This window comes from Typopeltis vanoorti, chromosome 3 (genome assembly GCF_054136105.1).
Source record: "Typopeltis vanoorti isolate ZY-2024b chromosome 3, IOZ_Tvanoo_1.0, whole genome shotgun sequence".
Lineage (NCBI taxonomy): Eukaryota > Metazoa > Arthropoda > Arachnida > Uropygi > Thelyphonidae > Typopeltis > Typopeltis vanoorti.
Genome location: NC_143551.1, coordinates 68,844,762 through 68,867,359, shown reverse-complemented (window position 1 = coordinate 68,867,359; position 22,598 = coordinate 68,844,762). Strand labels below are relative to the sequence as shown.

General features: G+C 40.1%; 1 pseudogene across 1 annotated transcript in view; it reads right to left on the bottom strand.

Annotated features, from left to right (window-relative positions):
* The window catches only part of LOC150108243 (tubulin alpha-3 chain-like), a 59,548-nt pseudogene that overhangs the window by 22,111 nt on the left and 14,839 nt on the right, over positions 1–22,598 (bottom strand). Inside the window, exon 2 of the transcript XR_016550651.1 lies at positions 20,472–20,999. The product of XR_016550651.1 is annotated as a tubulin alpha-3 chain-like (transcript). The remainder of the gene's footprint in view (positions 1–20,471; positions 21,000–22,598) is intronic.

Below are 22,598 nucleotides of genomic sequence, written 5' to 3'. Positions count from 1 at the left end.
TTGATCTTGACTTACATACTTCTGTTCTGTAGACATGATCAAACTAGATGTACCATTTTCAGTTAGATACCAGCTGGAATAAGTTTATGTAGCAATCCGAAGTGCCATATTTAGATCAAGAAAAATAGCTCCAGTGTATTGATGCCAATTGTAGTTGGTGGTAATATATTTAACTATGCTGAAGATTTGCTGGGTAGTACTATGGTGTTGCCGAAAACCGAATTGCTCTTTAGGAAGGATGTTTAGTTCATTTACTGAAGCCTGAAGTCCTGAGAGGATGACTTTCTCTGCAATCTTACGCAAGTTGGAGATGACGCTGATAGGACGATAACTGAGAGGCAGGTGAGGGTTCTTGCCAGCAGTGGCGCACTCAGGATTTAATCTTGGAGGGGGCCGAGCACTCAAGATTTAATCTTTGGGGTGGGGGGGCGCTGAGTTGAGTAGACGATTTGAGAATACACAGTACGCATCGCATAAGACCTATGACTGAGCATCTGCAATGATCGCTAATTCATAAGTAGTATAGAAATAGAATTCACGGCACAACATAAATTAAAAAAAATTAATTTTAATTAGGAAAAGATTTTTGGAAATTTTTCTAGTGTTTTTTTCCTTTTTCTTTTGGAGGGGGCCAGAGCCCCTTGGCCCCCACCCTGGGTGCGCCACTGCTTGTCAGGCTTATGAATTGGGATTACATCAGCCTGTTTCCAGATGGGTGGAAATAGTGAAACCTTAAGATTGCATTTATTATTATGGTCAGGTACACTACAGCTTTTCGGGACAGTAGCTTGATCACCCTATTCGTTATGCCATCCGGACCAGGAGCTTTTTTTGTTCTTTAAATATTTTATAATATCATATATTTCAGCAGGTGATGGGTGCAATATGGTCAGTACCGGTATCAGGAAGTTTTAATGAGTGTCTGATCTGTCTGCGAATTTTATACAAGTGATCGAAGTCTAAGTTTTCATATAAAGGTTTTCACAGTTCTTCTAAATTTTTTCTATGCTTCTGCCTTTTCTACATCTGTGTGAACAAAGCCCTCGCCAGTAAATATAGGGGGAAAGGAATCTGTCTTTGTTTCTGACATTTCTCAGTAGTCCCCAGATTGAGTGATCAGTAGGTGAGATAGCGGCTAACTTATCCTCCCATAATTGGTATCTGTGAGCTTTGAGTGCATCTCTCCCTGCCCCATTTAGTCTATTAAGCACTGTTTTTGCCTTGTGGTGCATGAGTGTTGTGAAATCTTTCCCTTGCTCTGTTTTTTCTCTGATCAAGTTCATGTCTTCGCGCAGACGACCATGCTTGAGGACAGATTTGTAGGAGGTGGCTGCCATTATAGCGGAGTTAATTTGTTGGGTGAGGCTTGTGACTGCGGTTTCGACATCTTCTTTTGCACTTATATGAGGATCAGGTCCAATGTAATCCCGGAGTACTTTTGACAATCTTTCCCGCGATATAAATGAGTGAGGGGGAGGAGACAGGTATTCTTGTTTTCCCAGATATAGTAGAATTGGTTTATGATCAGATGACAACTCGTTCAATGATTTTAGGCTGTACTGAAGTTTAATATCTCCCAGGATAGCTATATCCAGGGTGTCAGCAGTGCCAAACGTACTAAGATGAGTTGGTTCGGTGGGTCCTGCCACAACAGCATAGTTTGATCCTATGTAGTTGGAAAGAATGCAGCTATTCTTGTTGGTGGTTCGACAATTCCAGGCATGGTACTTGAAGTTTAATAATAATGGACGCACTGAAGCCTAAGATGGCATTTAGATCAGAGTGCAGTAGAATTTTTAAGGGTGGGTTGTAAACTCAGTAAATTTTCAGTCTTCCAGATGAGCTAGTGAATACCTCCATGCCTGTGACCTCAAGGTTATTGGTTGGAGGGTTGTTCACAGAATGGTACTCTATGTAATTTTTTATGAAGATGGCAGTGCCACCGCCTCTATAGTTTAACCTGTCGGTTCTGTATAGGAAATAACCCTTTATTTTAGGGTTGTCCGAGGGTCTTAGATGTGTCTCGCTTATTAGAATAACATCTGGTTGATATCTATGGGTAAAACTTGTAGCTCCAAAATTTTGTTTCTGAAGCCATTTGCATTCCGTGCAACGAACCGAAGAGAGGCCAGGAATTAGTTTGTTTCTATTCGTCTATAAGTGCTGTGAGGATGGCCTGCGTTTCGAGAAGGAATCTTTTAGTGGGGGTTGGTGAAGGGTTTCACAGGCTGAAGACTTGTAATATGTTTGCTAGAGAGGCCGTAATAATAGCTATTAGGTTTGTAAGTGCTGTTGGCTGATTCTTTTCTGGTGTTGACTTGTTTGTAGTACGGGCCACACCTGCATAACTTCTTGTTTGCCTTTGGGACACTGTATCTTTGAATGCCGCCGAACTTCGGGTGTGGTGCAGGGGCCTCTAGTATTCTTCTACTAGAAGAGGAGGACTGTTTAGCTGTCTCCAACCGTCTGTTCTTCGGGTGCTGAATATATCTCTTATAGTTGGAAGGATTAGGGGCACCGCAGTTTGCATATTTGCCGAGGAGATTTTCGTCTTTGTACAGATATTGGTTGGGTGGCTATACATTTCAGAGATTTAAACTCATCTTTACACGGTTTCTGGGAATGGTCAAACTTTTGGCACCTGTGGCATTGCCCAGAAGATGCCCTTTTCTGGAGTGGCTCTGGTGTGATGATGATGAGCCTGCAGATTGATTTTTTAAGTTATAAATATTTTTGTAAATGTTATTGATCACTACAAGGACTAACGGCATGGGAGTCTTGTCAGATCTATACATTCTGCTGATCTTAATAGGAGGCAGATCCTGTAAGTTAAGTTCATCTGCTATCTCTTCTGGATCAATGTCTTCACAACGCCACGGAGGACTACTTTTACATTTTTTTCTGAACTGAGTGAGAAGGTATGGTACTGAATATCTCTGACGTCCATTTCCTTTGTTAATTTTCTATAATCCGTCATCGTGGCAGGTTGTATCTTGAGACCCTCATCTACATTTTTGGCCTTTGTGTAATCAATTTGTAAACTGGACATTGTAGATCTTGGAGCTGACCATCTGTGTTATTCTTTTCGCATGATCGGAGGCACCTTTTCTTTGGAAGAAGCAGTGAAGTCCGAAACTGGACCGTCTTGTTCCATTTCTTTATCTTTATCTTTGCGTGCGCGGACCTCTTCAAAGTCTGAGGGAGAGATCACCGATTCCAACTGTTCCTCCATGGTAGCGGCGTCATCGCCTGTGACGCTTGCGGGGGGAAACTTATCATAAAGTTTCACCTTTCCTGGCTAGTTGTTAATAAGCAGCTCGCCCAGTCTGATGAATTCACGATATACTTCCTCAAATATCGTCTCATCTATTTATTTTTCCATGTCTATCAATGTGATGCATCAGAACCTGGAAAAAAAATAAACGCTTACGGGGAAGTTGTAGCCTAGCCAGCACGTTTGCAACACTCTGAATTTTTTGGATAAAAGTACTAGCATAAAATGGCGAGATCTTCAAAACTCATCTGCAAAAAGTATCAGTTCCGACAAAATTCTCAATTAATTCACTCAAAAACAATTAATTTTTTCTGCCTCTGTCATTTGATGGGAAATAGGATAAATGTGAAGAAATATTCCAAAATAAAATGGATAGTTGCTGAAAACTTTACATGTAAAATTACGCGTAAAATAAAAATCAGCTGATGAAAAAATAACCATTTAAAAAAAATCAAGTGGATATTAAATCCAGCATATTTCAAAGATGAATACAGAAACTATAAAAGTTTCGAATGAAATTTAACCAAAGAGCTTACAGGAATACACTCGCCGGTATTTACGAGATGCCCTAACCTAACCTTATAGGAGACATGCCCGCTATGACATCGTTCACATATTCGCCTCCTATTGGTCCATTTTGATAAGGTTTCACTGGCCTGACAGTTGTTTCAAATTGGTTGGTTGGTTTTTGTTTCTGCCTGGTCTCTGACAAAAACTAACCAACCAATAGAGCAAAAAATCTTAGTACTAAGGAACTTGGAGCATATGAAATTTGACCAGAACTTGAAACAACTTCTGGTCAAATTTCGTATGAAACTTTTAAAGTTTCTGTATTCGGCTTTGAAATAATGCTGGATTTAATATCCACTTGATTTTTATAAATTTTGCATGGCGAAGTGAAGCTCTTTGGCCTTTATTTTAGTAAATACTTTTACGCACCGATCGAGAGTTCGCTTACGATAAATACACCTTCCGATGTTTCAACATCCTTAATACGATCTCCTCCCTCTCATTCAGGCATATCATTGGAGAGATTGTCTAAAGCACTTAGGGATCAAATTGGACCCGTCCCTCAGATATGCACACCAGAAGATGTGGAATCTGCAGTGACTAGCCTCACCCAACAGATTAAGTCCGCTATAACGGTTGCAACCTTCCAGAAACCTGTTTCCAAGCCTGATCGTTTGCCTGAGGATATTATGGACCTGATCAGAGAGAAGAGCAGAGCTAGGAAGAGATTTCGTAACAATCGCGTTCCTCAAGACAAGACAGTGCTTAATAGATTGACTGGAGCAGTAAGAGATGCACTTAAAACTCATAGAAACCAAGTTTGGGATAAAAAGTTAGCCTTTATCTCACCTATTGATCACTCTATCTTGGGGATACTGAGAAACATCAAAAATAAAATCAGATCCCCCCCACATAATCTCAAACTAGGGCATAGTCCACACAGATGCAGATAAGGCAGAAGCCGTACTAAAAAATCTTGAAGATCAGTGCAAACCTTCTTATAACAACTTAGATTTTAATCATTTGTACAAAATCCACAGACAGGTCAGGCATGCATTAAATATTCCAGATACCAGTGCTGACCATATTGCACCTGCATCACCTGTTGAATTATATGATATTATTAAAAAACTTAAGAACAGTAAAGCTCCTGGACCAGACAGCATCTCAACAGGGTGATCAAGCTGCTGCCTCGAAAAGCTGTAGTGCACCTGACCAGTATAATAAATGCAATCTTAACACTTCACTATTTTCCTTCCACCTGGAAACTGGCTGATGTCATTCCTATACATAAGCCAGGCAAGGACCCACACTTACCGCAGAATTATCGTCCAATCAGTCTTATCTCCAATCTTGGTAAGGTTGCAGAGAAGGTCATCCTCTCACGACTCCAAACCTCAGTAAATGACCTAAACATCCTCCCTAAAGAACAGTTTGGTTTTCGGCAACATCATAGTACTACCCAGCAAATCCACAGAATTGTCGAATATATCACCACCAGTTACAACTGGCGCCAGTGCACAGTTTACCTAGACCTAGCGAAAGCATTTGACAAAATCTGGCATTTTGGACTCCTGCACAAACTTATCTCAGCCGGTACCTCACTAAAAATGGTTCATCTAATCCATTCATATCGTCAGAATAGATCAATGCGAGTTAAAATCAACGGTTCTACATCGTCCCAGCGCCATATCTTTGCTGGAGTGCCGCAGGGATCTCTACTGGCTTTATTGCTGTTTTCTTTATACATGTCAGACATCCCACACAATCCGATGACTTCCATTTTGGCCCTGTATGCGGACGATACGGCAATACTAACCAGATCTCTCAGACCCCATTTCATTAGCAGAAAGCTTCAAGAAAACCTTCTAAAGCTGGAGGGTTGGTTCTCCAAGTGGAGATTGGAAGTCAACTCCCTGAAAAGCTTTCAGCCGTTCTTTTCTCAAAAAGGCCAATGTCTCCTGCAGGAGATGTATTACTATTCAATACTAAAATTCCCTGGCAGACGGAAACAAATTACCTGGGTGTGATTCTCCACAAAAAAATGTCTTTCAACCAACACATCAAGTCTGCGTGCGCAAAAGCATCTAAAGCCATAGCTCAGATCTATCCGCTAATCAATAGAAATAGCAAGCTCAGCAACAGAAACAAATTGCAACTATACCAGATGACGATTCGTCCTATAATCACCTATGCCTCTCCGGCCTGGAGCCACACCTCTAGTGCTAACATTATCAAAATACAGCGAGTGCAGAACAAGTGCTTGAGAATGATTCTGAACATCCCGTGGTATGTTAGAAACAATCAACTCCATAGAGACACAAATATTTCCTATATTTTCTCTTTTCTACAATCCTTAGCATCCAAGTTTTTCCTAAAGACGTCCACACATCCCAACTATTTGGTTCAACAAGCTGCAGCATACGAGGCAACGGACATATTCAAATATAGAAGACCAAAAGTCATATTAGCCTCCTATAACGATGCATAATCTCCACGCCCATTCAGGGCGAGCAAACTGCTCGTAAATTTTACACTCACTGTAACCACAACAGATAGCGGGGAATATGAAAAGCATTTTGCTTCACCCCTAAAGACATACTGTAAATGTCAATTTTCTTTAGTAAGAGAGGATTTTTTGGTTTTCGGAGAAGATGGCGGCTCGCGTGTTAGTGGTTCGTGTATTATTGATGGTGAATTGTGAATTTGATTGATATGTTTTTTGGCGTTTTATGCTTATTCATTAGTAAGAGTAGTTAATTGCTTGCTGCCATAAACAAACACTTTATTTTTCCATGGTGATTTATCCATGAAAGTCAATTAAAATTACAAGGACGATACGCTAGGCCTACTGCCGTAGTATCGCCATTGTTTCATATCTTGTAATCATAAGCAACTGTCTATTTGCTATACTGACAAGGGAAAGGCATGTCCTGCCCCACAGAACAGACTTTGGGGGCTATCATGGAGACACCATATGAAGAACTAAATTTCAAAAAACCCCTGGCTATCTTCAAGCATGTAGGCAATCTACTGCACACTAAATGGCCAGGTAAAGTCGTAATTCATCAAATAGAAGAGGTTGATTCAGATGACCCTCAACTCTCTGAATTTATTCCCAGTATCCATCAAGATAGCACTAGCGTAATAGAAACAACTGCTGATGACAATTCCATTGCAGATCACAGCGATTATCAAGAGGTTCGTGCTCGCAATAAACGCAAAACTGCAGCCTCTGAACCACCCAAAGCGGATCGAATGGAAGAAGACGGTCCTGACCCGAACTCTCCTACCTCCTCAAGAGAAAAGATACCTCAGATTATTCTGCGAGAAAAGAAAAAATGGATGTCCCTAAGGACTATGATGTCCAATTTAAAGATTTCATACAGTCAAGCAAAGAATGTCTCAGAAGGCATTAAAATAAAGCCCTGTTCAGTGATGGATTATCGAAAGTTGACTGATGAATTGGATGCTAAAGGTGTACAGTATCACACCTTTTCACTAGGATCAGAAAGAAACCTCAAGGTAGTAATCAGAGGTGTCTCGGAAGACATATCCATAGAAGAAGTGGTTGCGGATCTCCACCACAAAGACCAACCACCGGTTAAGGTCATTCGAATGACCAAAAAAGACAAGACTCCAATGCCACTGGTTCTAATTGAGATCAGTCAAGCTTATAAGCACATATATGATCTGACATCCATCTGTGGTCTAAAATTACTATAGAACCACTAAGAAAAAGAGCTTCAACAGGGCAGTGCCACAGATGTCGAACATTTGGCCATACCCAGAAGATGTGCAGGGCTGAATTCAGATGTCTAAAATGTGGGATCGCCCACACAACAAATACATGCACTAAACCAAAATCTACCCCAGCTAAATGTGCCAATTGTGGCGGTCCTCACACTGCCAATTAAAAAGGATGCACTCACAATCCAAGAAATAAAAAATCAGAAGCAGAAACATTTTCTTCCTCACTCAGCACACCTATGACAGAGACTACTTCACAGTTTCCTGAAGTTCAATATAAAAGGTCAGAGGCCCTTCAGAAGAAGTCAGAGGTTCCCAAAAGAGTAATTTCGCAACAACAATCTAGGACATATGCAGATGTAACTCGTCCTAAACAGTCATCCCGTGAACAGACAACACCACATACAAATCTGGCAGCTATCATTACCTCTTCTCTTGCAAATATGCTGTTGGATTTTAGTAGATCTAACCCTTCAGAAAGTTCTACTAACAGATTTCTAAAGGACACACACAAGCCATTATTTCAGCGCTCACTAATGAACAGTAACAAAGTAAAACCAGAATCTCTAGAGATCATTGCGTGGAACGCGAACGGCCTGAGGAGTAAGATTTTAGAAATTCAAAATTTCGTCCAAAGACATCAGCCAGATGTCCTTTTACTAAATGAGACACACCTAAGACCTCCAGACAACCCCAAAATTTGTGGATACCAACTGTACAGAGCTGATAGACTATCCCACAGAGGCGGAGGCACGGCAATTTTCATTAAAAATTTCATCTCTCATCACTCCATAAACATCCTTCCTACTACCAACCTCGAGGTCACCGGCATTGAGATTCTCACGAGTTCTGTAGACAAATTAAAAATCTTCGCAGCATATCATCCTCCACAAAAAGACATTACTGTTCTCGGATTTGAACGCCTTATTCGATACCGGAGAGCCTATCATTGTGGCAGGTGATTTAAATGCCAAGTATTCAACCTGGAATAGCCGTTCCACCAACAAAAATAGTCAGATACTACAAAACTATGCTGGTTTCAACAACCTTCTTGTAATAGGTCCTGCTGATCCCACCCATCACAACACTTATGGTCGGGCTGATGTGTTGGACATAGCCATATTGCAGCACATCAGACTCCAATACAATTTAATGACGATTAACGATCTGTTATCAGACCATAACCCAATACGATTAAAATTGGGAAACCTTGAAAAATTATCCCCCCCCCCACTCATTCATTCCTTGGGAAAGGCTCTCCAAGGTACTTCCAAAATATATTGGTCCTGTTCCCATCGTTAAATCAAAAGAGGAAATTGAAACAGCTGTTAAAAATTTAACAGAACAGATTAAAGCAGCCTGTGCAGCAGTTACTGCCCCTGCAACTACCCGCAAGTCCAACCACTCGCCAGAAGATATTACGAATCTGATTAGAGAAAAAAATAAGGCAAGAAAAAGATATCACAACACCAGGGCGCTGCAAGACAAACGGATCTTGAACAGGTTTAACTCTGCAGTGAGAGATGCCCTTGCAGCCCATAGAACTCAACTCTGGGAAGAAAAACTAACCTCCATCTCTACTGATAACCACTCCATATGGAATCTCATCCGAAAGATTAAAAACTGAAATAAACCTCTTCCTCCCCTCCAAACAGATTCAGGTCTCATCCACACGGATGCTGATAAAGCTGAAGCAATAGCAAATCATCTTGAAAAACAATGTAAACCTGCATACGATCACCTCGATTTTAACCATAAATACAAGATCCACCGTAACGTCAGATATTCACTCAATTCTGCTCTCACATATTCCACTCAAATTGCACCCACCTCACCTGCTGAAATATATGCTATTATTAAGAAGTTCAAGAACAAAAAGGCTCCTGGACCCGATGGTATCTCTAACAAAGTAATAAAGCATCTACCACTTAAAGCTATTGTTCATCTAACAAATATAATTAACTCCATCCTTCACTACAAACATTTCCCTTCCTACTGGAAACTGGCGGACATAATACCGATCCATAAACCTGGAAAAGATCCCAGATTGCTTCAAAATTACAGACCAATCAGCCTCATCTCTAAACTCGGCAAAATTGCCGAGAAGGTAATTCTTACCAGACTTCAAGATTCGGTACTCCGATTAAATATCCTGCCTAAGGAGCAGTTTGGCTTCCGACAGTCGCATGGCACCACGCAGCAAATACACAGATTGGTGGAACACATCATCACGGGTTTTAACTGGTGTCAATGCACTAGGGCTGTTTTCCTTGACATAGCCAGTGCATTTGACAAGGTTTGGCATTATGGTTTGCTATACAAATTGATATCATCTGGTGTACCAATCGGAATCATTCATCTTATAAAGGCATACCTTTACAATAGGCGCATGCAAGTCAGGATGTGTGGGCTAGTCTCGACACAAAAAGGCATCTTGGCTGAAGTTCCGCAAGGATCTTTACTAGCACTAATCCTATTCTCCTTATACTTGTATGATATACCACACGACTCATTATCTTCAATTAAAGCCCTATACACTAATGATACAGCGATATTAGCGATCTTTAAAGCCTCACCTAGCCATCAAGAAACTGCAAGAAAACCTACTGCTAATCGAACAATATTTTTTCAAATGGCGACTCCAAGTGAATCCCCTGAAGAGCGTAGCCGTCCTATTCTCCAGAAGATCGTTGCTTCCTAAAGAAGATATTCTCCTTTTCAACACTAAAATTCCGTGGAAAAATGAGATCAAATATCTTGGTGTAATACTGGACAGAAAACTGACTTTCAGGTCCCATATCAAGACTCTCTGTGCAAACATATCAAAATCCATAGCCCAGCTCTATCCGCTAATTAACAGAAACAGTAAGCTGAGCACAGCACCAGAATCAAACTTCTCATATACAAACTGATGGTTCGTCCAATACTCACCTATGCTTCACTGGCCTGGAGTCATGCTTCAAATTCTAATATTCTCAAATTACAACGTATCCAGAATAAATGTCTCAGAATGATCCTGGGCGCCCCATGGTTCATCCGAACTGTCCATCTACATTGGGACATAAATGTCTCCTATGTTTACACTTTCATGCAGACTATAGCAATCAAATCCTTCTCAAAAGCATCTGTGCACCCTAACAAACTGATCCAACTGGCTGCAGATTATGACGCAATGGATTATTTCAAACATAAAAGACCTACAGCCATCCTAAACTTCAACACTGAGGACTAATCTCCTAGCCTACTCAGGGCGAGCAATTAGCTCATAAACTTTCTCTACTCACAGTTTCTCTCAAGATAGCCGGGAATACGAAAAGCTTTTGCTTCACCCCTTATGTCAGTAAAATTGATAGTTCCTTAGTACGAGTCGAGTTTTGATGAATTCTGGAGCTTTGATCATGAGATTGTGATTGCCGGGACGTGTTATTTTAAGCTATAATGTGTTCTGAAGATCTTGCCATTTTATATCAGTGCTCTTCCCCAAAAGATTTCAAGTTTTGCAGAAGTGCCGGCCAGGCTACAACTGCACGGTAAGCGTTTTTTTTTTTTTTTTTTTTCCTTCAATCATTTCACCTTGACAGATATGGAAAAGCGTTTGAACGAGACGATATTTGAAGAAGTATATCGAGAATTCATTTGATTAGGCGAGCTACTCAACAATAATTGGCCGGGAAAAGTGAAACTTTATAATACGTTTTCCCCCGCAAGTGTCACAGACGCTGTCGCCGAGAAAATAGAAGATCAGTTAGAATCGGTGACTTCCACTCCTTCAGACTATGTACAGGTGCGCGCACGCAAAATGCGAAGAAGAGAACCACCCAAAGACAATGAAATGGATCAAGATGGTCAAGATTCGGACGCCACTGTTTCTCTTAAAGAAAAGGTGCCTCCGATTATCCTAAGAGAAAAACATAGATGGACAGCTCTAAGATCTACAATGGTCAATATGCCATTGGCTTTATAAAGGCCAAAACATGGATGAACGCATAAAGATACGACCAGCAACACTGACAGACAGACTATAGAAGGTTGACTAAAGAAATGGATGACAGAGGAGTCTAGTATCACATCTTCATGCTCAGCTTCGAATAAAATTTGAAAGTAGTCGTCCGTGGCGTCTGTGAAGACATTAACACGCAGAAATAGCTGCTGATCTTAATTTACAGGATCTGTCTCCAGTCAAGGTCAGCAGAATGTTTAGATCCGACAAGACGCCTATGCCGTTAGTCCTGGTAGAGAGATTCATAACATCTACAAAAATATCTACAACTTAAAAACAGTCGGTGGGCTCATCGTCACACCAGAACCACTCCGGAAAAGGGCATCTTCTGGGCAATGCCACAGATACCAAAAGTTTGGCCATGCCCAGAAACTATGTAGAGCTGAATTTAAATGTCTAAAATGCGGGGATAGCCACCCAACCAACATCTGCACAAAACCAAAAACTACCCCGGCCAAATGTGCCAACTGCGACGGTGGCCCTCATCCCGCGAACTATAAGGGATGCATTCAGCACCCAAAGAACAGACGGATGGAGACAGATAAACAGCCCTCCTCCTAGAGTACAAGAGCACCAGAGGCCCGTGCACCACAACCGGTGGCTCAGCGGCCACAGTCGGAGACCTTCAAAGATAAAAGGAGCTAAATGCAAACAAGAAGTTATGCTGATGTGGCCCGTTCAAATAAATCAACACCAGAACAGAATCAGGCAACAGCGCCTACAAACCTGACAGCTGTTATTACAGCCTGTATAGCGAACATGCTACAAGACTTCAGGCTGCCAAACCCTTCAGCAACTTCCACAAAAAGATTTCTACGTGAAACACAGATCATCCTCACAGCACTCATAAATTAATAGAAACAGACTTATTCCAGCTTCCCTTCAGATCGTTGCATGAAATGCAAATGGTCTCAAGAACAAAATTCTGGAACTCCGCGACTTCAACTATAGATACCAACCAGATGTTATATTCATTAGTAAGACATACCTAAGACCCTCAGATAATCCTAAAATAAGGGGTTATCGCATATACAGAAACGACAGATTGACCTACAGAGGCGGCGGCACCGCCATCTTCATTAAGAATTACATAGAGTACCATTCTGTGAATGACACTTCAACTACTAACCTTGAGATCACAGGCAGGAAGTATTCACCAGCTCGGCTGGCAGGCTGAAAATCTACTCAGCTTAAAACCCACCCCTATAAACGCTACTACACTCTGACCTAAATGCCATCTTATGCGTCAGAGAACCCACCATCATAGCCGGGGATCTGAACTCCAAGTACCCTGCGTGGAATTGTAGAACCACCAACAAGAATGTTTCCATCCTTTCCAACTACTTAGGATCAAACAATGCTGTTGTGGCAGGCCCCACCGAACCAACTCATCTTAGTACGTTTGGCACTGCTGATATCCTGGATATAGCTATCCTGCAAGATATTAAACTTCAATACAGTCTAAAATCAATAAATGAATTGTCATCTGATCACAACCCAATTCTACTACAGCTGGGAAAACAAGAATATCTGTCTCCCCCTTCTCATTCCTATATAGCATGGGAAAGACTGTCAACAGCACTCAAGGATTATATTGGACTTGATCCTCACATATGATTCTACATAAAGAAGTAGAATCTGCAGTTAAAAACCTCACCCAACAAATTAATTCCTCTATCAAGGTAGCCACCTCCTACAAATCTGTTCGCAAGCCAGGTCGTTTGCCCGAAGACATTATGAACTTGATCAGGGAAAAAACAGAGCTGGGGAAAGATTTCGTAACACTTGTGCACCCCAAGATAAAACAGCTCTTAATAGACTAAATGGGGAAGTGAGAGATGCACTCAAAGCTCATAGAGACCAAGTATGGGAAGAAGAGTTATCCTCTATCTCACCTACCTACTGATCACTCTATCTGGGGACTATTGAGAAACATCAGAAGCAATGACAGATCACTTCCCCCAATATTCTCTGATCAGGGCCTTGCTCACACAGACGTAGACAAGGCAGAAGTCATAGCAAACAATTTAGATGAGCAATGCAAACATTCATATGAATAGACTTTGATCACTTATACAAAATTCACAGACAGGTCAGACACTCACTCGAACTTCCTGATACCAGTACTGACCATCTGGCACCTACATCACCTGCTCAAATATATGACATAATTAAAAAATTAAAGAACAAAAAAGCTTCTGGGCCAGACGGCATTACAAATAGGGTGATCAAACTGCTGCCCCAAAAAGCTGTAGTGCACCTGACCATAATAATAAATGCAATCTTAACACTTCACTATTTTCCTTCCAACTGGAAACTGGCTGATGTAATTCCTATACATAAGCTAGACAAGGACCCTCGCCTGCCTCAAAATTATCGTCCAATCAGTCTCATCTCCAATCTGGGTAAGATTGCAGAGAAGGTCATCCTCTCACCACTTCAAGCGGCAGTAAATGAACTAGACATTCTTCTTAAAGAGCAGTTCGTTTTTCGGAAAAACATCATAGTACCACCCATCAAATCCACAGAATTGTGGAATACATTACCACCAGCTACAACTGGCGTCAATACACAGGAACTGTTTTCTTTGACCTATCAAAGCATTCGACAAAATATGGCACTTCGGATTGCTACATAAACTTATCTTAGCTGGAATCTCACCGAAAATGGTACACCTGGTCAGATCATACCTCCAGAACAGAAGCATGCAAGTCAAGATAAATGGTACCACCTCATCTCAGTGCCGCAGGGATTCCTACTGGCTCCATTGCTGTTCTCTACATACATGTCAGATATCCCGCACACCCAATGTCATCCATCACAGCCCTGTATGCAGATGACACAGCATTATTATCCCGATCTCTCCGACCACACTTCGTTACCAGAAAGCTTCAAGAAAACCTTCTAAAGTTAGGGAGATGGTTCTCCAAATGGCGACTGCAAGTAAATCCGCAAAAATATTCAGCCATTCTCTTCACGCAAAGGTCGATATCTCCTGCAGGAGACATCTTACTATTCAATACCAAAATTTCCTGGCAGACGGAAACAAAATACTTAGGTGTCGTCCTCGACAAAAAATTAACTTTTAACCAACATATCAAGGCTTCGTGTACAAAAGCATCTAAAGCCATCGCCCAGATCTAACCCCTAATCAACAGAAACAGCAAGCTAAACATCAGAATCAAATTGCTTTTATACCAACTGATGATTCGTCCTACAGTCACTTATGCTTCTCAAGCCTGGAGCCACACCTCCAACGCAAATATTATCAAGCTGCAATGTGTGCAAAACAAATGCGAATGATCCTGAACGCCCCATGGTTCGTCAGAACCAAGCAACTTCATCGTGATACAAATATTCCTTATATCTTCTCTTTCCTGCAGTCTTTAGCAGCAAAGTTCTTCCTAAAGGCGTCAATTCATCATCCCAATGATCTGGTTCAACAAGCTGTGGCCTACGAGCCAACGGATATATTCAAACATAAAAGACCTAAAGCCATTTTAACTTCCTGTACTGATGCATAATCTCCATGCCCATTCAGGGCGAGCAAACAGCTCACAAAATTTTACCCTCACTGTAGCCATAACAGATAGTGGGGAATATGAAAAGCTTTTCGCTTAACCCCCTAAAGTCATTAATATCATTTGTCAACAAATTCCTTAGTACTAGGCATTTTTCGAATCGGGAGAAGATGGACGAATTGAATAAAAAAGAATTCTGGATATGGTATAGAATGATGGAATAAGATGGTTTTAGCGTTTACATGTATTTATTATTAGTCTTGCGTTTTGATTAAGTGTGATATTTTGGGATTTCTGAATGATATTTAGAGGTAAGCTTTCTTCGTTTTGTAACTATATTTGCGATATATATTGTTTAGCTGGAAGACTCTTGCGTGAATCTACGGGATTTATCAGTAGACCCTCCAATGTCGACAGGAACATTTAAAAACATTGGAATATTCCTGGATTATGAACGGTGTGCAAGGATGGAGAACGTGAAAGACATTAAGGAAGCCATTCAAAATTTAAACAAAGATATGTCACTTGACATTCTTAAATTCATCTTAAAGAAATTTGAAACGGAATATCCTGGTTGTCTGAATCTCTTCACTCAAGTTAATGACACGGAAGAAGATTATGTGGACACTGAAGGGGACTTTACACCTGTTCCACCTACAAAGACTCCCCGAAAGTTCGATTGATTCAGGAAGAACAATCTAATAAAAGACATAAAACATCTGAAGATGATATGGAAGAGAATGTAACAACACACGATACTCAAGTCACCCAAGATAGAAAAAAAAATGTCCCTCCAGTTATCCTTCAAGATAAAGAAAAATGGACCTCAGTCTCAAGGTCACTAGGGGAACAAAATATCAATTTCTCCTGGGCACGAAATACTGACGAGGGTGGAGATTCAACCACTGTTACAGATTATCGCAAGATGACGAAAATACTGGACAATTCCAAATTGCCCTTCCACACCTTCGCGCTAGCAAGCGAGAAAAATCTAAAAGTGGTTTTCAGAGAGGGTTGCTGAGGGAATAACAACTGATGAGTTCACAGCTGACCCCAATCATAGTCAGCAGGATGCTGAAATCAGATAAAATACCAGTGCCGCTGGTGTTGGTCGAAATCAGCAATACACAAAAAAGAATTTATGGAGTAACTGGCATTTGTAAGCACAAAATTACAACCGAACGTCTAAGGAAGAAGGCATCAGCAAGGCAGTGTCACAGATGCCAAAGCTTCGGGCACGCCCAAAAGCTGTGCAGAGCTGCCTACAGATGTCTGAAATGTAGTGAGGGTCACCAAACCAACTTCTGCACCAAGCCCAGATCCACACCTGCCCGCTGTGCCAACTGTAGAGGACCACATCCCGCAAATTACAAGGGATGCCTTTTCCATCCAAAAAACCGTGGATCAACAAGAACGAATCATGCTCCTCCAAGCAATGACACCATAAACAACCAAGCAGGTCGTCCTCCTGATCATAATACCCCACATTCAGCAGCACAGGAAGGCGCTCGACCTTCATCCATGTCCAAATCGTTCTGCCTCCGCATCAGACTCCTTCATTACAAGAGCAAACAAGCTCCAAACTCACATCAGCTCTAGCCTCTTCACTTGCAACAATGCTGCCCGAATTCAGCAAAGTAAGTACCTCACCATCTTCCAGAAAGAGATTTTATTTAGAAACCCAGTCCATATTAACAGCTTTCTATAATGTTTAAAAAATTCAAACCGAATTCCCTCTTGATAACAGCATGGAATGCCAATGGCTTGACAAATAAAATTCTTCAGCTGCAAGAATTCGTAGAGATACAATCCAGACATAATCTTGATCAGCGAATCCCACCTCAGATCATCAAACAACCCAAAACTAAGAGGTTATATTCTATATAGGACAGACAGACTTAACTGTAGTTGTGGCGGCACAGCTATTTTTATTAAAAATTATTTAAGCCACAATGCATTAACCAACCCCCCAAAGTTTAAACCTTAAAGTGACAGGTGTAGAGGTGCACAAAAATAAGAAGGCAAACTCAAAATGTACGCAGCGTACAATCCTCCCGCATTCCACTACTGACAGCAGACTTAGACTACATCCTTGGCTCCACGGATTCCATAATTATAGCAGGAGACCTGAACTCCAAACATACAGCTTGGTTCAGTTCGTCAATCAACTCCAAAGGCCGTACCTTATTCAACTACATGTCACTCAACTCATCAATAGTAGTTGGACGTACTGAGCCCACCCACTACAGCCCATCAGGAAGTCCTGACGTACTAGACATAGTTATCGGCTACTTCCCCGAAAAGCTATAGTGCACCTAACCATAATAATAAATGCAATCTTAAGATTTCACTATTTTTCTCCCACCTGGAATCAGGCTGATGTAATCCGAATTCATAGGCCAAGCAAGAACCCACACCGCCCTCTCAATTATCCAGTGCCGTAACGAGGGCGTGGCGAAAGAATCGCTCGCCACGGATGCAACTAGGTTTGGGGCGCAAAGTGTAAAAAATGTAAAAATAAATATAAATAAATAGATATAAAAGTCCGCAATTTAATATTGTATTTTTAAATTTAGGCAATACGCTGCTTTAGACACACAATTCTGCAATACACTGCAATTCATTTTGATGGGATTAATAGTACGTATTTAACATATTGCATTTAGTAAATTTTAACTTGCTACATTTAAATTTTTCAAACTTTTTGTCATTTTTGGGTTAGGTGGGTACAAGTTAGAAACTTGCCACAGGCACTTCATACCCTCGTTACTGTACTGCAATTATCGGCCCATCAACCTCATCTCCAACTTGGGTAAGACTGCAGAGAAGGTTCACGACTTCAAGCTTCAGTAAATGAAATAAACATCCTTCCTAAAGAGCAATTCGGTTTTCCGACACCATAGTATGATCCAGCAAATCCTCGGAATAGTTGAATATATTACCATCAGTTACAACTGGCATCAATACACAGTAGCTATTTTTCTTGATCTGTCCAAAGCATTTGAAAAAATATGGCACTTTAGAGTGCTACATAAACTTATCTCAGCCGGTATCTCACTGAAAATGGTAATCTAGTTAGATTATTATCTACAGAACAGAAGCATGCATGTCATGATCAATGGTACTACCTCATCCCATATCTTGGCAGGAGCAGCAAAGGGATCCCTGTTGGCTCCATTGCTATTTTCTATATATATGTCAGACATTCCGCCAATCCAATGTCATCCATCATGGCCCTATATGCGGATGATACAGTATTATTAATAAGATCTCTATGGCCACACCTCATTACTAGAAAGCTTCAAGAAAACCTTCTAAAGTTAAAGAAATGGTTCTCCAAATGGAGACTACGAGTGAATCCCCCAAAAATGCTCAGCAATTCTCTTCACGAAAAGATCGATATCTTCTGCTGGAGATGCAGTACCGTCGACAGGGTGTAGCATAGAGGCAGTTTGCCTCATGGCGCAGCTTAATAAGGGCGCTCGTTCAGCCATGTTGTGTTAGATGCCGTCGCTACTCTAACAATTCCTCTTAGCGTAGGAAGTGCAGAAAGACGTTTTTCCAAGCTTAAACTGATTAAATATTATTTGCGAATAGCAATGACCAAAGAAACATTGGTTGGTATAGCAACAACAGTACAGTAACGAGGGTATGAAGTGCCTGTGGCAAGTATCTAACTTGTGCCCCCCTTAACACAAAAATTACAGAAATTTTGAAAAATTTAAATGTAACAAGTTAAATTTTACTAAATGCAATATGTTAAATACTATTAACCCCATCGAAATGAGTTGCAGTGTGTTACAGAATTTGCGTGTCTAAAGCGGCGTACTGCCGAAATTTAAAAATACAATATAAAATAGCGGACGTTTATATCTATTTATTTATTATTATTTATTTTTTTTTTTTGGTTTTGCGGCCCAAATCTAGTGGCGCCCGTGGCGGGTGCCTCTTTCACTACGCCCTCGTTACCGCATTGAGCAACAATATCGATAGAGGTGGACATAGTTTATAATTTAAATTTAGAAGACCTTATAAACATTTTATTGTGCGGTATTCCTGTAGAGCAAACATTTAATTAATATATTATCATGTAAAAGAGCCTGTGTAGCTCAGTGGTGTGGCGTTTGTACACCACAGCACTTGGCCACACGAAGGAAGACTTCGTGTGGTCTGATTGTTCTGATTGGGTACCAGTGGAGATTGAACTGCCCACTCAGTCTCCAAAAAGTTAGATAGGGATAAAAATGGCTTCGCCTACTCCCTACATATACGGGAACAAAAAAGGCGTCAGCTGATTATCATGTAATCGTTTTGCATTAATATTTCTTTTGTAATAAAAACAAAATAGCAATTGGGGATATTCTTATATTTTGTCTTATAATCCAGTAGGGGCGATATTTAATTGTTTGCCTCAGGGCACTATATAATGCGGCGTCAGCCCAGAGGAGACATCTTACCATTCAATACTAAAATTCCCTGACAGACAGAAACAAAATACCTTGGTGTCATGCTCGACAAAAAAAAATTAACTTTTAACCAACACATCAAGACTACGTGTGCAAAGGCATCTATAAGCGATCACCCAGAACTACCCCCCCCCCTAATTAACAAGAACAGCAAGCTAAACATCAGAATCAAATTGCTTTTATACCAGCTGACGATTCGTCCCATAGTCACTTATGCTTCTCCAGCCTAGAGCCATACCTCCAATACTAATATTCTCAAACTGCAATGTGTACAAAACAAGTGCCTGCGAATGATTCTAAATGCCCCATGGTTCATCAGAAACAATCAACTTCATCGAGATACAAATATTCCTTATCTCTTCTCTTTCCTGCAATCTTTAGCAACAAAGTTTTTCCTACAAACGTCTAGACACCCTAATGATCTAGTTCAGCAAGCTGTGGCCTACGAGGCAACGGATATATTCAAACATAAGAGACCAAATGCCAATTTAATTTCCTGAGCAATGCATAATTTCCATGCCCATTCAGGGTGAGCAAACTGTTCATAAAATTACCCTCACTGTAGTCGTAACAGATAGCAGAAGGAATATGGGAAGGAATATGGAAAGCATCTTGCTTCACTCCTAATTACAGAGGCATTAATCAATTTCAGATGAGTAGATCTAGGACATGTTAAAGGTAAACAATTTTACTGATACTCAATAAAACTCAAAATTAAAAAAAAAAATGAAATACACGATGATATTGTATGTTAAATTCTGAATGCAAATTCAATGTACATAAATCAATACAGGTTTCTATTGATTTATGTACATTTATATTAGCATCAACAATACGAAAAAATCAGCAGACTAAACATAAAATCACATATTTGAAAAATAATTAACATTTGAAAAATAGTTAACATTTAAAAAACATATAATAGTAAAAAACTTAATACTGATTCTTACTTTGAATCCAGTAGGACACCAGTCAACAAACTGAATAGTTCTTTTCGTTTTTATAGATGCAATAGCTGCATTGACGTCTTTCGGCACTACATCTCCACGATACAATAAACAACAAGCCATATATTTTCCATGACGAGGATCACATTTCACCATCTGATTTGCTGGTTCAAAACATGCATTAGTTATTTCAGCTACAGATAGCTCTTCATGATAAGCCTTTTCAGCAGAAATGACAGGAGCATACGTAACCAATGGGAAATGAATTCTTTGATATGGAACCAAGTTGGTCTGAAAATCTGCGAGATCTACATTCAAAGCTCCACCAAAACGCAAAGAAGCAGTAATGGATGACACTACTTGTCCAATTAAGCGATTCAAATTTGTATACATTGGTCGCTCAATATTCAGGTTTCTTCCGCAAATATCAAAAATTGCTTCATTATCAAAAATGAATGTACAATCTGGATGACCTATAGTTGTATTCGTTGTCAAAATGGAATTGTAGGGCTCCACCACTGCAGTTGATAGCTAGAATATATGATAAAAAAAGTCTTACATCTTCTAGGTAATGAAGGAAGTGAGGAAGATTAAGGATATCACAGTTTATTTGTGGTGTGTATGTATACACTACATTCCATATATATATATATATATATATATATATATATTGTGGGAAGGGGTTTGGAAGTTGAGGAGGATAATGGTTGCTCTAGCTATTAGTTGAGGTTCTGTTAGAAATTTACAAAAGGTGGGATATGTACGATATTACATTCCATATTCAAGAATGACAAACTTTGAATACCCCCCATTACAAGCTGCTCTGACTCAATTTCCTTTCCCCATTCATCTGCAATTCTGTTAACTAATCGGATCTTTTTTTATCTAAAATACTAAAACAGTGAAGTCATCTTCCTTGTCATTATAATCAAACTAGCTTCCATTATATAATTCCATTGATAAAGTTAGAACAGATTTCAAGGTTATTGACACTACCAACAAACATCTTACACAAATTTTCCATCTAGCTGCTGTAATATCAATTAATCCTCTCCACTTATCTAACATTCTCAATCTTTTCTTAATCAATGACATATATACAGGGTCAGTTTTACCATTAGGTAAACCTAGACAATCGCTTAGGGCATTGATGGCGAACCTTTTTATGTGCGCATGCCAAAAATTTGCAAATCAAGTTGCTGACATGCCGGGCAGTTTTTAGTAGAGGAAAAATTAATATAAAATTAATTAATTTATTAATTTAGAATATATATATATATAGAGAGAGAAAGTTTTTTACCTTGGGTATATAGTATATTAAAGATACCAACCAATTTTATAAGCTAGGTTTTAATCCTTTTTCCCAAGTAAGCAAACAGACAAGTCAGTCAAGTTTGCGCCTGCACGTAGTGCAGGTCTGATGCAACTCGTGGTAAAGGTGGAGTAAGTTCCGATCACTGGGTAGTGGCCCTTGCCTTTAATGTATAGCATCAAACATCTCTGCAAGGGGATGTGCTTTGCATTAGGAGAAAATACTAAGGAAAGTGATCGGATCTTACTCCACCTTTACCACGAGTTGCTTCAGACTTGCACTACATGCAGGCGCAAACTTGACTTACTTGTCTGTTTGCTTATTTGGGAAAAAGGATTAAAACCTAGCTTATAAAATTGCTTGGTATCTTTAACATAATATATACTCAAGGTAAAAAGATTTCTACATCTTACTCTCATCCTATGATTTTTATTTAATAAGATCAAAGCACCTTGTGGTAACTTGTTTAGGTAAAATTTATGAGCTCTGCATTACTTCAACCTTGGCATTTTTAGGTCTGGCTCCCACTGACGAGACCTCAATAAAGGTCGAAACCGGTCTGGGTAGTGGCCCTTGCCTTTAATGCATAGAATCATACATCTCTGCAAAGAGATGTGCTTTGCATTAGGAGAAAATACTAAGGAAAGTGATCGGATCTTACTCCACCTTTACCACGAGTTGCTTCAGACTTGCACTACATGCAGGCGCAAACTTGACTTACTTGTCTGTTTGCTTACTTGGAAAAAAGGATTAACACCTAGCTTATAAAATTACTTGGTATCTTTAATATATATATATATATATATATATATATATAT